Consider the following 13,914-nt stretch of genomic DNA (forward strand, 5'->3'; position numbering starts at 1 on the left):
GACTCATTTGCTCTCTAGCATCCCTGCTGACCAAACAGTGAGAGATCACTGTTTGGTGCCTTATTAGCAAGAAAAAAAAAAAATCTAATCAGGAGCAGCAACAGCCACAGGTTTCTCCTGGGCAAACAGAAGGGCTGAGTGAGCCCTGGGTGCTGCGTGCAGACAGGTCTCTTGGCCATGGAGGTGTGACTTCAACAGCTGAAATAAGAATTGCCACAGATCCATATGACATTTTGAGTCATAAAGCTGCATGCACAGGGGTGTCAAAGGCCTGGCTGAGAACAAAGTGCAAGGCAGAGATAAGCCCCTGTTTATTTCCAGTGGAGGGATGTCAGAGACCTTGCTTTTCTTCTCTGAAAAACAGACCTGGTGATTGCACACAGCTCAGGCTGCTCAGAGAGGGCAGGCTCCAAGGGGCAGGCTCTGATCCTGAGGATCCATGGCTAGCTTGGCATCTCGGATAGAATTTCCTCCAAAAGACACCCGAAGCATATTTCCCCATCCTCTCTGTTCCAACAGGCTTTCTGGACGTACAACAGGTTACAGCTGCCAGCTGCCAGCCCCAGCAGCCCCCTAGGGCTGCTCATGTCTCTTGTCTCCTGCACCTTTTGGCACCTCTGTCTCCCTCTCAGCTCCCCATCCTTTGTGCTCCCAGCTATGGGCACTGAAGCAGGGACAGCCAAGCATGAGACACTACATGCTTCAGGGAAAGAAGCCCTGCAGCCAGGTGAAGCGTAAACGAGGTTTTTGAGTGATCTGATTATTACTGTTTCGTCTTGTCCCATTTTTCCGACAGCAAAGGGACCCCTGACCTCGGCACTGTGCTATGTTTCAGCCGCCGCCTTTGATTTCCTGTACCAGGGATGCAGCCGGCTCCACACCCAGGTTTGCTGGCAGATAGATTTCTGGGAGCGTGTGTGCCTGAGGTTTGATCTCCTTTGCTTTGTGCCTCTGCAGAAAGAAAAACTGAGCCATGCTGTGAGAAATTCCTCAAAGGAAAGGAGGGGAAGTATTACCCAGCAGGGCAAGTCATACAGCTCAGGAACCGGCTGCCTCCTGTCAATGCACTATGCCCAGGGGCCTCAGCCAAAGACAGGGACCTCTTGTCTTTCCCATAGATGGGTCTAAAGGAATGGAAATTAGCAGGAGAGTGGACACTGAGGTCTGGACAGGGCACTGAAACTGGAGCTCCTGCCCAAACCTGGGGATGCTTCTCTTGCCCCTGGGGTGACTGAGCAGGAGGTGGGTGGCGTAACTTGCCTGCAAATGGCAGAGACACAGGTGTGATGTGAGGCCAAAATCGTCTCCTTGGGGGTAGAGACAATGCAGGATCTGCTGTAGGTGCTATGTACAAGCCAGGACATGTTGTCAGTATGTTCCGGGGCATGGTGTCAGCAGCCCACAGCTGGGATTGGGACGAGAAAATGTATCAAGTTGAGGCAGGAGGAGGGAACAGTGCAGCACTGAATCCCTCAGCCTGGCAGTGAGAGGTAATGCCCCTCCGTATGTTCTGTCCTAGGGGAACTTGGCTCTGTACTTCAGCTACTCAGTCCCCAACTCTTTTTCAGCTCAGATGTCTGGTGCAGCTGCAGACAGTTCCCTGGACACATCCTGGCATCATGGTGTGCTGCATGCTTCTTGCTTGCAGGCACAAAATGCCATTTTCCACGGTTTCATGTGCCTACGAGACAGGTGTTCTCCAGCCACTGGGAGAGATTTACAACAGCTTATCTCTGCTTCTAGACAGGCAAGACAGCTGTGATTCAATTTGGGCATTGTTTCTCCCACCACCATCAGAGAAATTGGAGTCAGGATGCCTGTGCTCCTATCTGGGATACAGCAGCACTGATGAGAGAGGGGACTGGGCCTGGAGAACTGACAGAGTTCATCAGCACCAGGAGGGAAGCTGCTGAGACCTGACATGAGTGGCCTTCAGCCTGAATACATGTAGTTGCAGTTTAACTGGTCTGACCCTTGATCCCAGGGTCCATCTCCTGCCAGGAAGGACAAAGCTGCTTGGCACAACAATTCACATGGCTGCAGCCACTGCTGGAATGACACAGAGCAAGTTGAGGGCAGCAGATGCAATAGCCTTGCAGGGTTTAGGGCGGTGGAGACAGGCAGGAGGGAGGGAGAGGGTAGGGGAGGAGAGCAGGCACACCGGAGAGGGGACAGAATGTCAGGGAAGCACCAGTATATGGAAAAGACAATTCAGACACAAAAAGAGAGGGAAGTGAGACCTAAAAGGTAACTGACTAGAAAATTAAAATTGTTCAACTACAGAAAATAGGTCTAATGGGCTTCAGTGTGATGTAGACTCCAGCAGATTGCACAAACATGTGAGGGGGAGTTTTCTTTAAGGGGCTGGAGACCAAGAGGAGTCTCAAGTCCTCTGGGGTCTCTAGAAACCACTTCCTTTATGCTCACAGGAGCAAGCTCCTTCCAGGCTCCTTTCAGGTTCCTGTCTATGCCTTGGTTTCCTGTTGCAGATGCAGGTCGCTGGCTGCCAAACTAATCTCCCCAGGGTGGATCAGGTACATTTGTCCCCGCTTTGCAGCTGATGGCTTCAGCACAGGATGACAAGGCTGTGCAAGTGCAGAAGGCCACATGTGTTCTTTGCCTGCAGGGCAAAATGCCCCCCCTGTACCTTGGGGCATTAGTTACTTCACCCTTCAACCTGAAATTTTTTTATATGATTCCTCCACCTTGCTGAAATTGTTTTAAATTCTAAAATCCTGCCTTCCGCAGTCCTTGAAATCCCTCACAGCTTGCTGATGCCTGTGGAGGGAAGACATACCCACTGCTTTCCAGCACCTGGGCCGTCACTTACAGCATCAGCTGAAGTGGGGCAGTCCATGTGCCACCCTGTTCACCAGGCTCATCAGGAACTGATGGAAAAGACCACTGGGTGTCCCTGCCAAAAGTGAGAGGTGGTGGGGACTGAGGCTGTGGATACCAGGAGGGCAGGAATAGTGAGCTGCTGAGATCTGAGTCCCAGTTTTGCTGGGGCTGAGGAAGGCTGTGCAGGTTGCTGGAAAGATAAAAGCTTGTACAGAAGGGGAATGCAAAGGTGCTTGATCTGGAGTAGCTGGGTCAGCCTCTTGATGAGGAGACCCACTCTGGAGAGGATCCAGGAGGATCCTCCATGGAGAGCCCAGACCAGCTGCAGGGCAAAGTGACTTGTAAAGGGTTGAGAAACAGTCCCAGGGGGAGAGCAAATGGAACATCCCAGCTCCGTTCCTACTGACATCTCTGTTGAAAGAGGGAGGTGGGAAGATGGTTTGTGTTCACCAGCAGGAACCACCAGCACCAAATGCCCCAGTGCCTTTGACAGCAGCCACTGTAAGGGTGGACATGGGAACAGCTTCTCCTGCTGTTAGGGTGAACATCACAGGGTGCTATGTGGTGGCTACAAAGGGACACCTTACTCCCCCCACCTCCCCAGCACTTCTTGCCTAATATCTTTTTCTTCCTCTCTTTTCATCCAGTCTGGGCTCCCAGCTGCTTGTCTCCTGAAGACGTGCTGAGAAAACATTGCATATTATACAATGAGAAACGGTAAACAGTGTTCTTGCTAGTTTTCCACTTGTTTTTATTCTGTGAGCATCAGCTAAAGCCACAGGGATAGGGTATTTAATTAGAGTATTGTCTTTCACCTGCCTTTAGTCTCTGCAGGGTCTTTTCAGGGAGATCCCATTCCAGCGTGGTTTAGAAATTACTTTACTGGGGAAGTGACAGGGGCACATCCCTACAGTGTCTTAACTTTGCCTAGCACAGCTTGTGCCTTGGAGTTCTCATTCATCTGGGTGTGGGGAGCCAGGCAGAGGACAGGGAAGCCCCAAACAGATTCCAGGCCTGTTTCTGGGCAGGAATTAGATTCTGGGATGAATCCTGATGGGGTCCATCAGATCCCAGTGGATTCTCTCCTGGGGACAATACTGCCACAGAACTCTATTCCTCTTTAATATCATGTCCCTGCAAAAAAAGTGTGTATAATTTGCACTCAGTGTATTGCAGCATATTCCCCTGGAGGGTTCTCAGGCTCTTTATGCACTCTGATTAACAATGATCTCCCGTACTATCGCAGTAATTTATTTATTGAGCACCAAGGGGCAGGCACACTGCCTCGCAAACAAAAATACCCCACATCCTTTTGGTGGTACTGGTGGAAGTACAATGGAAGATGGAAGTCTAGCTTTGAAACAAAACTCATGGCCCAAAGTTTGCGCAAAGACACCTGCTGGTGCTGAGGCTGCAGCCAAAGGTCCCATCCTGCAACTGGTCTGTGAAGGGCAGAGCAGAGTAACTCCTAAACATTTCTGCAATCAGCTTCTCTGCCCCTGCTTTGCATCAGCTTGGATCATTACCAGTTTTTCAGCATCCTGGATGAAGGGATAGAATGTACCTTCAGCAAGTTTGCTGATGATAAGAAATTGGGGCGTGTGGCTGAGAGACCTGATGGCTGTGCTGCCATTCAGACATACCTTGATAGTCTGTGGAGCTGAGCAGAGGGAAACCTAATGAGGTTCAGTGAGGGCAAATGCAGAGTCCTGCACCTGGGGAGGAATAACCCCAAGCACCAGCACAGGCTGGGGTCTGAGCTATTGAAGAGCAGCTCTATGGAGAAGGACCTGGAAGTCTTGCTGGGTAACAAGTTGACTATAAGTTTACAGCGTGTCTTGTGGCCAGGAAGACCAATGATGTTCTGACATGCATCAGGAAGACTGTGACCAGCAGGCTGAGGAAGGAAATTCCCTTCTCTACTTAGCCCTGATGAGGGCATATCTGGAGTGCTGTATCCCCTTCTGAGCTCCTCAGCACAAGGAAAGCAAGGAGCTACTGGAGAGGGTTCAGCAGAAGCCACAAAGATGATTTGGGGTCTGGAGCATCTCTCTTCTGAGGAGAGACTTGTGGGGCTGGGCTTGTCAAGTCTGGAGAAAAGATTGAGAGGGAATCTCATTAATACATATAAATATATCAAAGCCAGTTCCAAGGGGATTGTGCCAGACTCTTTTCAGTGGTACCCAGTGACAGCACAAGGAGCAGTGTCCATAAATTAAACACAAGAAGCTCCACCTCGACTTGAGGAAGAACTTCTTTCTTCTGCTGAGGGTGGCACAGCACTGGAACAGCGGCACAGGGAGGTCCTGGACTCTCCTCTCTGAGGACATCCAAACACCATCTGGATGTGTTCCTGTGTCACCTGCTCCAGGTGGCCCTGCCTTGGCAGAGTGGTTAGACAGGATGATCTCCAGGGGGTCCCTTCCAAACCTAACAATCCTGTGATTCTGTGAGTTATGGCAAGGATAATCCCACCAGAGATAACCTTAGACTCTTCTGCAGGCTGATGGGACCAGGGCTGTGTGACCTAGCTTCTCTCCCAGGTCTGCAGCCAGTCATGCTCAGGCTCATCTGACTTTTGGATGGATGAGTTGTGGCCTAAAAATTATTTTAGGTTAATTCTACCACAGGCTTGTGCAAGGCATCATTTATGAACTCACATCCTGCAGCATTCCTTCCCTTGCCATGCAAAGAAACAAGCAGCTGTGCCTGGGAGGAGTGGTGGGCAGAGGCACACCCTGAGTATAGCAAGTGTTCTGATGTGGGGGCAAGTCCTGCCAAAAAGCAAAATTAGTGGCAAACCAGTTGTGAAACTTATACCCCCATGTGACTGTCCTTTGTGAGAGGAAGAACCATCCTGCAAGAGCAACCACCAGGCTGCACCAGGTGCTGCTCTGAGTCTTTTAACCCCACTGTGCCCACAGCAAGGGTGATACTGGCTAGCCCCAGGTTGAACATGGCTGCAAAGCAGTGGCTCCAGTCGTCCAGGCTTTTTGGAAGCAGAGAGATGGGAGGAGGGTGCCCGATAAGCTGAGAGAGGTACAGGATGCCTGGTGAGATATATTGTGTTGTGTTTTCAATTTGCACATTGACACAAGACAAACAGATGAGATTTCAGTGAAGCAACCTCAATTAATCAGGGCTTTGACAGCTGTGAGGCTGGACATTATTAATCCCTTTTGCAGACAGGCCAAAGGGGCAATAATTACACTTTTCCCAAAAATAATAAGGAAGGATGTTCCTCATGCTGCTCTCCCCTGCCCTTTTCCTGAAAGAACATTTCCTGATCACAGTACCTAATACTACACTAATTGCAAAAATACTTCAGCTCACCCATTGCTTGCTAAATGGGAAACAAAATGTGTAAGTGTAAAATCCTGCAAATATCTTCCTTGGAGCTCTAAGGTTCATAAGAAGGGGGCACTCAAAGCCAGGGCTCTGTGAGGTGAGAACTCGCACATTTCTCTGTGCACTTGAAGCCACAAATGTGTGCTGCAGTATGGGACACCCCGGATCCATTCCCAAGTGGGAGGCTACATGTTTGTGAAGCATGGCAAGGAGCTGTGGGATGGATCCAGCACCCTGTGTGAGCACAGAAGGTTGGGAGTGTTGGCTGTCCACAACATCAACTAGGATGTGGGGATGCTGGAGGCTGAACTCTAAGCCCACTGCTAATGGGATGCTCCAGCCTGTGCTGGGGCAGGATGGCTCCAACCATCAGAGCACGATCTACCTTTCCCCATCATTATTCCTGCTCCAGGGAAGGCAGATGCAGTAAAGGCAACTGCACCCACCAGGAGTGGGGAGGAGGAACTCCTCCAAAGGCAGAGGAGGGAGCATGCACTAACTTCCAGCCCAAACACAGTTTTTCATGGCTGTGCTGCAAAACCTCATTGTGCCTGACCCTGCCTTCACCACGAGAGAAGTCAGACAGGCAGAGCAGCCCATTGCTCTCATGCACTGCACCTTGCAGACACAGCCCCAATCCATCCGCCTCCAGACAATGTCATCTTCGAAGCGGGAGACATTTAAACAGTGAAATGCCAAAGGAGCAGCATGGTATTTAAAGGCAAAGAAGCAATTATGAAAGTTCTCGGGAGAGCAAGCACACAAATGAAGGAGGGTTGGAGACAGGTTGTTTATCCCACTCCTGAATGTGCAGCAGTGCCAAGTGCTTACTGGGAAGGGGTTGTGCAAGCACAAGGCTGAGTGGAGCATCTCCAGAGGGGATGGGTTTGTTTGACAGTTCTCCGTTACAGCATCTGAAAATCCTGATGTTGCCTGCGGCCATGGGGAAGGTGAGGAGCTGCAGTTCCCACAATCTTGTGCCTGACTGAAGATTTGTTACATGCATTAGTGGCAGAAGGAGGGAGCATCAAGGGCTTAGTTTGTTTCTGTACTCAGCAGCCATGAAACACAGCTAAGGGAATTAGACAGATGTAGTTACTAGTAGTAGGACAGATTATGGGATGGGTCTCAGACCCAGTCCTAAGTCGTCTGCATTCTGCTCCCTTCTTTCCCCAATTCCTCAACATATTTTGCATCCTCCCACTTCTCTTCACAACCCACAGAAGTCAGTAGCCTTGGGACTACTGAGGGGTGGGAGTTTGTTCTGGCATAGAGAGTGGCATCTACATGCTGATGCTGATGTTTGAGCTGCTGGGTGGTGTAGCAATGGAGGAGGAAATAGACGTGTGAATAAAGTTGTCAGCACAAGCCATGGTTCATCCACAGCTCCTGATGCTCCAAGAACTTCTCATTTGCTTTTCTGATGAGGCTGGTCAATCCCTGCCAGGGGAATTGCCAAAGTGGATACGGGACTGCAGGTGTGGACAGCCTGCCTTTGGCTGTGCAGCTCCCCAGGGAAGGAGAGCTCAGACTCTTCCCCTCTTTCTGTGTTGGGCCCACTAGAAAGCTTTCTCCCAAGATCCAGGCCAAATCTTTGTTCTTCTGCATCTGTCAAGTGCCTTTGGTGCTAGGTAATGCTAAATAATGCTAATTTTATTCCAGCTGCCTTGCTTGTGCTTAAAAACACTGTTGGAGAGATAGAAAAATCAACATCAGCTGGAAGTGCCATCTTTAAGAGAGAAATGCTAGAGAAGCAGTGGGAGGCAGGATTGAAAATCTGTGGGGGGTTAGAGGCTGAGAAGGAGACAATGAGGGTGTCTGGGGGCTCAAACCCTCCGCAGCACCCAGGCCTCAGCATCCCCTGCTGAAGCAGAAAATCTTCTTCCCAGTCCTGGTAAATTTCCCTGCAGCTGATGGTTGTGGTTTATCAGTAACAAAACACAGCCTTAGGGCACCTCAAGAAGCCAAATGGTATGGGCAGGTGCCCTGGTATAAGCTGCACCTCTGTTCTGGCAAGTGAAGTACTCCCATGCAAGGGACACCAGGAGGTGTCCCTTGCACCTGCTCCTTACAAAGGACAGAACATCAACGCTGGCCACTCGTCTTAACAGCTGGTTAAATACACCACTACCTCCATCAAAATTAATATCCAAGGATATCTGTTGCCTGTGGAGGGATGATTTTTCCATGTTGCTGTGGTGGTGAGAGAAGTGTTGTGGCTAAAACACACAGACTTTGCAGGGAGGAAAGCAGGGAGAGTCCCTAGGAAGCTGAGGAGACATGGTGGCAGCTTCTCCTGCTGCAGTGAGGTGTAAGAGAGCAGATGTCCACGGGGTTGTTTGGGACAAAATGTGAAGAAAGGCCGAGCCTGGGCTCTCCTCCGAGGCTTTGCCTTTGGTCCCAAGCAGCAAGAGAGGGTTTTCCTCCCTCTCCCAGAGACCTCTGGATGCTCACAGGGAATTTCCACATTGGCTTTAGGTCAGCCCAAGGCGTTATTTTGTTTGACCTTAATTTTTTTTAAGAGCTACACTAAATGGAGGGAAAGGTAAAAGCATTTCCCCTCTGCCCTGCCCTCCCTGCTGGAAGGTTAACACATTGGCCATTTCCTGCCTGCACAGATGGGATATGCCTGGAGTTTGTCAACTCAAATTCAAATTAACTCTCAATTCAGTGGCTTCGTGTGAGGCCCCGGGGGCAGGCGGGGTGAGCAGCAGCTACAGATGTGGGTAGGTAGAGGACAAGAAAGGGGCAGAGGGGAGCTGCCAGCTGGCCCTGGGGAACTTGTCCTGTAAACCTTGGGGTTTCCAGGAAAAGAAAGGGTAAAGAAGGGAAAGAAAGAAAGAAAAAAAAAAAAAGGGAGAGGAGAGGAGAGGAGAGGAGAGGAGAGGAGAGGAGAGGAGAGGAGAGGAGAGGAGAGGAGAGGAGAGGAGAGGAGAGGAGAGGAGAGGAGAGGAGAGGAGAGGAGAGGAGAGGAGAGGAGAGGAGAGGAGAGGAGAGGAGAGGAGAGGAGAGGAGAGGAGAGGAGAGGAGAGGAGAGGAGAGGAGAGGAGAGGAGAGGAGAGGAGAGGAGAGGAGAGGAGAGGAAAAAGAAGATAATCTGGGCTTCTTAGGCTAGAAGGGACTCTTCTAAGGAGCTAATTTGACCTCCCATGTGCTCTAAATTGTTGAAATAGAAATGAGCAAATACAGGTGAAAAAAAGTCTCCTTAATATTTGCTTGCCTAGGGGAATAAATTTGCTGGGTTTGGGCTATGCCCTCTCACATGTTTGCTTTCTGCAAATATCCAGTCATTGAGTTTTACCTGAACAGACATTTGGGGGAAGCCAGTCACAATCTTGTGCACACAAATTAGTGCAGAGATGAATTGGCTATTTCCAAATGCCAGGCATGGAGCAGGCCCCATCAAACTGCCCTGAGCAGCCACCCTGTCAGCCCAGACTGCCAGGAACCACCCTCTTAGTGACTGCTGTTAGAAAAATCACAAATTTTAACAGCACGTGGCTTGTTATCCACATCTGAGGAATCTGCAACTCACTTCCAGACATGTCCTAGGCAGAAAAACAGGATGGGATTTCTGTTTGGAGTTTTGACTTTGTTTCTCTACAGAGGAGTGTGAAAAGTGGCTGATGTAGAGATCTGTGCTTGTGTAAAGTTGTGTTTGGAGTGGGACTTGTAGAACTCTGAGTGTTTGCACAGCTCATTCATGTGACTGTGGTTTTATAAGATCAGCAAGATCCTTTGTAGCCCTCCAGGCTTCTCTAAAGGGAAACCTCTTCTGAGTTGTAGTCAGATATAGAGGTCAGGTGATGTCTTCTGCTCTGCCCTCCTACTCTGCTCCTGAAGTGTCCTTGCTGATTCTGTTTGCACACCCCACACATCCCAACTCTCCAAAACTCCTGCCCGGTTTGTCTGGTCATTCTCCCATTTCCTCCAAGAGGGTATCTTGCTGTGGGTGTTTCACTGAGGTGTTGGGCAAAACCAGAAGTTGTTGCTCAGCCTCATAAGGCTGTTGCTGTCCTGCTGGGACATAGCACATCATCCTGGTGATCCCGAATGTCTGTGGGAACAGAGGAGGGTATCTCCCTCCCAGCCGTACTTCTCCCAGTTCCCCATAGATGGGAGCAGAGGTCTCCTTTTCCTGCAGTCCCAGTCTGGTGGGACAGAGCATACCCTCTCCAGGCAGGGGATTTCTGCCTGGAGGAGGGGACATACCAACTTTTAGTGCCCTTTTTACTCACTGGTTTTGAGATCTATGAAGAAAACAAAAATATATTTTCTGGATGACTAGCCCTGTTGTGGAGGGGGATGCTGTGCATGGGTAGGGCCACTTTGGGTGGTGCTGCCTTGGAGCAGCCCCACGCTGTGATAGAGAGAGAATACTGAGAAATTTGTGATCTGTCCCCAGAGCAAAGGGAGCCCACAGGAACCATTCTGTCTAGGCATGGCATTATGAGCATGGTATGTCCAGTGGGCCCAAGGTGCCTCTGTAGGGTGGATTGAGTGCTCACTTCCTGTGGTGGTCCAAAAATCTTGGGCTCTCCCTTACCCCTGTCAGTGCCAGCAGCAGTGGTGTGGGGTCGGGATGACCTATTCCCATGCTCCCTATCCCCATCAAAGCCACAGGGTGATTTATTTCTTCCACTCACCACCCCCTCATATTTTCTGCAATTTTTCTATGTAAATCATGACACTGATTAATAACACTTTGCGCTTTCCATTTCCAAAGCACATTGCAAGTATTTCCTAATTAATCCGCACAACACTCTCATCAGGGAAGGCAGTGTGCCACCGTCCTGACTTCCCAGGCTCACAGCCTTCTGGCGGACAGAGATGGAAGTGTTCATCTGCACATCGTTAGCCCCACGCTGCTGACGCTTAATGAGTTTCCTTGCAGCAGAAGGGAGCGTTGCACGGTGCAGCTCGGAGCAGATGGGGCTTGCTTGCATGTCATGCTGAGAGGATGGAGAGCCTCGAGTGAGTTTCTCAGCTTGCTGTCTCTTTGTGGGGCTTGTGACCAGGGGCAGGTGGATGGTGACTGTGGGGTGCTCTCCCACTCTCTGAGCAGAGGTTCTGCCAGCAGCGAATTCAGGAGACTTAAAGAATCAACTCTGACTTGAACTCTACTTCTGCTGGCAAGAAGTAGAAACCACTCAGGCAGAAAGAGCCAGTCAGGAGAGGGTTAACAACCCTTGTCATGGAGACACCTGAATTGTCACCTTCTGCTAGATACCGCAATGGCCCATGCCATGGATGCTGGTGTATCTCATGGAAGACGGAGCATGGGAAGGCGTTAAAAGGAAGAGTTTCCTAGCTGCAAGCCAGGAGCAAGAAACAGATCATTTTTACCCAAAGCAATTTCCCTGGCAGATCATTTTCCCACCTCCCCTCTGCTATTACGGCAGGTAATTGTGTCTGAATGACAAGCTCATCGCTTCTGTCTTGGTCCTGCTCTTCCTCCTGCTCTGTCTTGTAGCCAAGTCATGAAACTGGTTGCTGTAGGTGTCAGGCCCCAAAATGCAGCCCTCAGCCTCCTTGCAGGTAGCAGCGGCCCAAGGCAGGCAGGATGGCCCTTTGGGACACTGGCTGGGGTGCCCTCGCTGGCTTGTCATACCTCCTGCAGCAAGCCCTTGAGCTTCACACCTGCTTCCCACAGCCTCAGCCCTGGCCAAGTTCTTCACAGAATCACGAGATGGAAAGGACCTTAAACATCACCTAGTTTCCACAGCGTTGGGCTAGGCAGGGACACCCTCCCCTTGACATTTTTCAGGAGGGGCAGGGCTGTGTGGTGGCTGTTCTCGGGAGGGATGGGGATCCCCTCTGCCCTGCTGCCAGCTCTCCTGCTTGTGCTGCATGGCTCCATGTGTTGAGCCCCTTGCTGTGCACCTTCATCTCGGCAGCTCTCGCTCTGCGTTCGCTCCAGCGCTTCCCGGAGAGGAGGGACAGCCCCCTCCCGCCCCTGCTCCCGGGGCTCATTAAAGAGGCTCATGCGGTGCCCTCTTGACACTTGTAACACAGGAGCACATGTCTTCAAAAAGCCAGGCCCTGGCGATATCCCCCGGGCCTGCCGCTGGCTTTCCTTCCCCTTTCCTTCCCTTGCTCTCACAACCCTCCCCAGGAGGGCTGTAAATTAGGTAGGAGCTGCATTATTTCCAGACGAGCCCTGTCTCACGTTTCCCCTGCCACTAGCTTAAGTGTCACCTCTTCCTGCCGGCCCCAGAGCCTCCCCTCGCCCCACCTGCCCCTGTTGCTGACTGCTGTCCACTCTGCTGGTTATCTGGACAGACCCAGGACCTTCAGCTGGCACAGGAAATGGATTTGTGGTTAGCCCTGCATGCCCACTGCACACATGCACAATCACAAATGAATAGTGAGATGAGCGTGCGTGGGTATGTCCCTGCATGCAGTCTGGGTTGTCTGGAGCCTCTCACAGCACAGGGATTGTGGCTTCACATCCTTGTGCGTGGGGCTGGGATCCTCTGAGGCCTCCATTCTGGCGTGTCTTGTCACTTCCACTGCCATCATGGAGACTTGAGGGCTGCTCTGTGTCTGAGGTCCTGTTGTATCCATTGCTTCCTCTCAAAAATGGCCAGAAAAATCACTGCAGGTCACTGCTTGGGGTGTGATTTGAAATCACAGTGACTCTTTCCAGAGAGGGAGGCAGCATCCTTCCCCGTGTCACCCAGATTCCCTTCATCTGAGGCTGAATAGAGATCCAAAAGCTGAAAATCTTCTCTTACTCATCATTTCATGGGCATCAGCTCCAGGGAGCCTTTTGTTCTGGGGGACCTGGTGCAAGCAGGGTCCTTTTCATCTTGCCCTCTTTTTGGAAGCTTTCTGGCAGAAAGCAGGAGAGTGGCATCCTCCTCGCACCCACCAGATCCTTGGTGTCTCAGAAATGCTGGCTTTGTTTGGAGGATCTCAAAGGCTTGTTATTCGTTAACCCCACCAGAGGGTTTCCTGGCAATTAATTTTTAATGGGTTGAAAAATTCTCTGCCTAACCCTGCTTTCTTCAGAACAAGCCTCCAAAGCCGTTGCTCACCCTCTTGATGTTTCTAATCATTATCTCCTACATTCCTTTAGCTGTTTTAGAAACCAAAGCTGGGGAAGAAATTGGAAAGTGTTATTATTTCATTTGGGTTAAACTGTATCGCTTCAAGTTTCGCTCCCTCTGGGCACGATCATCAGCATATCTGATCAGCAAACATCTGCCTAAGCCACCCGCTCACGCCTCCCGGGAAATTTGGGGAATAAAAAAAACTGAGACGAAGCCAATGACGTCACCTCCCGGCTTTTGCTCTTTCCCCCTGAGTTTCATTTCTAAGGGACATTTGCATAGAAAGAGGATCTTCGTTTCTGAAGGTTTTGCCAGCTCCCGCTGCTGACTCCCCCCATCTGGAAGCTTAATCCTTTCCCTGTGGTGGCTGCGGAAATCGGAGCTGCTTGCCGGAGTGGTCCCTGCATGCTTCGACCCTCTCCCGCCACCCAGAGGTCCATCAGCCTCACCGGTGCGTCATATCACCTCCAAAATATGTCAACAAAAAGGCTGGGGACACCGGTTTGGGATGTCTGCGGTGGCGGTGGTCTCGGCACGCCACCTTACCCATCCCATGCCTCAGTTTCCCTGCACAGACCTATCCCCTGGTACTGTGAGCTCCAGAGAGCATTAATGCGGAATAATTGCCACCCATGAAGTTCTTGCAACACATGAAAAGTGACACAGTCAC

Source organism: Sylvia atricapilla, chromosome Z, assembly GCF_009819655.1.
Source record: "Sylvia atricapilla isolate bSylAtr1 chromosome Z, bSylAtr1.pri, whole genome shotgun sequence".
NCBI classification, from domain to species: Eukaryota; Metazoa; Chordata; class Aves; order Passeriformes; family Sylviidae; genus Sylvia; species Sylvia atricapilla.